Raw genomic sequence first — 2,407 nt, 5'->3', positions numbered from 1 at the left:
TTGTAGGTGGCCCTGACCGTCAGTTGGCAATTCGAATCCACACTGGTAACATCTTCAGCGGTGAGTATGGCGACAGAATATTATTTTTTTGATTTAATTAAGATATAAAAACAGTGCTTAAATTGACTGAAATATACGACAAAGCAAGAAATATCCTGTGCAAAATCTTGGATAGGACCTCTTCGTCTCATTCGGAGGGAGTGGAGAGAGAATATAGAATATTTTTTAATTTTTAAACTTTTATAAATTTATTACTGTTAAAATAAATGGAAGACCACAAACCGTGAAATATATAATAAATCACAATTTACGAGTTATTTATATAGATATTTCTTTTATTATATAATTTAATTTGTACATTTTGAATGATCGCTTTTGCAGGAAACACATCGTAATAAACAATCAGAATGAAATATTGAGACAAAACCAAAATAAATAAGCTAAAACGAAATTTCTGATATTTCCTGAGGAATAGATACATTTATCACCAGCGTCATTGGTAAACAACAGCTCCAAGTTGTTTTAACAATTAATTCTAATTTATTCCTAATTAAAAGTTTATTTTATTTTAATTTGGAGAAAAACACAGTAGACTTATCTGAATCTCCTATTCTTTTATATTTATTACATAATTATTGTTATTTCTAATATTTTTTTTATTTCTCAGAGATATCGATTGCAAGTTGCTTCCTTCCTTCCCCTCCCCCTTCCGTTTCTAAGCTTCAGTGTGTGTTTATCATAATGAAGAGACCAATTGGTGAAAGAACTGCCGATCTCATAAAACCATCTCCAGTAGAATAAAATGTCTAGTGAACGATGAACTAAGAGAATTAAGATATCAAAAATGATCTCAGACTCTTATCTAATTTTGCTCGGGGGCCAATTATTTTCTCCAATCGTTCTCTATCCACACCATTTAAACGTGCAGACGGGACGTTTACTACAAAAAGAAAAGTTCGAATGATTAGCGTCCCAGCTCAGTTCTGTATGCTCTATTTTCTCGGGTTTAAGCTCCAGCAAACTTAAAAGCATAGTTCATAATTTAATAAAACTATTTCTTAACCAATCCTATCTACCTTTCTAACTATAACGCCAAAAGAAACAGCTAAAATAATTGAATCACTGAAAACCAAGATTCGTTAAAATGGTTGTTACGAGGTTATAACTGTATCTTACATTTAAATTATTAACCAAAATCACACCAATTTCCAAAACCAATAAGAACCTGCAGACATTTTTGATTATAGACGCATTAATCTATTAAATATATTATTGACAAACGTTTATTGACCAAACTGCAGAAACATTTAATTCCTAACATCATTTAGAGCACTACACTCAGCCTTTGGCTAACTAAATGGTAACTAGAGAGATAGATACTAACAGAAGCAGTATGGAGAAGTATTTTAAAAAAAATATTTATCTTCTTGTATAGAATATATTTTTTGTTGCTATGGCTTGAGTGACCATAAAAGCAATATAAGTACATAGTATTTACGTGTGCTTACCCTACTCAAGGACACCCATAAGATGGAAAGTGATAGCTCCTTTTCTGGCTAGATACAAGTGTATTCAAATGTTTATATTAGCATTTGATTATGCAAGATTGGTGAGGCCAGACCGATACCAAAGGATTATTAAAACTGAGAATAGTCCTATCTCTTTAAATGGCATAAAGATATATCTATTTGGTCAAAAATAGCCTTTATCTGAAAAGAAAAAATGCAATCATTTGAAAGAGCAGAACAGACAATTATGATGTCAGGATTATTTACCGCGTTGTGGTGGCTAAGTAATAATTTCAAATAGTTTGAAAAGAAAAACATATAACAGCCTTCAGATTGTTAATATTTAAGCATTATTTGAGGCTTCCAAGATTATCCTTTCAATCCACACATTATAGTGAGGGCAATATGTAAGTGAATAATATAATAATTGTAGTGATTAATACATTATTATTACGATGAATTATTATCGATCAATTAGATAAGTTTTTTTTTTTTTCGGCCAAGACTCCCATTTCCTATACTGCCTAACCATGGTTGGGGGTCAAAGTTCTTCATTTTGTGGGACCGCCACTCAATGAAAAAAGTAACGCCCCAGGTCGGATTCGAACCGGCACCTCAAATAGACAACAAATTGGTAAGACTGTGTCTTAACCACTGAGCTATGGGCGCCCCAATAGCTAACCTTGTTAGACCAGATAATCTTGTTACAATATCTTGGAATACCTAGATTTATTAATTTGAAAATTTAATCTGGGATCAGATCCTCAACACATGGAGGAGAAGAATTAACATCTAACTGCTTGGTGAGTCAATATCTCATGATATGAAAGCAAGGAGATTAGGATGGACGAGACATGTGGCTCGAAGAAAACCATCAGGACGCCTCTACACTGCGATGA

The 2,407-nt window shown here is 32.7% G+C and overlaps 1 protein-coding gene across 1 annotated transcript in view; it reads left to right on the top strand.

The window, feature by feature from the left end:
• Positions 1–6: 6 nt before the first annotated feature.
• LOC106691844 (cytochrome P450 6k1) overlaps positions 7–2,407 on the top strand; it is a gene marked incomplete at its 5' end in the record, with an annotated part of 11,344 nt that continues 8,943 nt past the window's right edge. The window contains 1 exon segment of the mRNA XM_067045296.1: positions 7–60.

This window comes from Halyomorpha halys, unplaced genomic scaffold, assembly GCF_000696795.3.
Source record: "Halyomorpha halys isolate HHAL.00 unplaced genomic scaffold, Hhal_1.1 Scaffold3553.1, whole genome shotgun sequence".
In the NCBI taxonomy this organism is placed as follows: Eukaryota; Metazoa; Arthropoda; class Insecta; order Hemiptera; family Pentatomidae; genus Halyomorpha; species Halyomorpha halys.
This window is presented reverse-complemented; position numbering and strand designations above follow the sequence as displayed.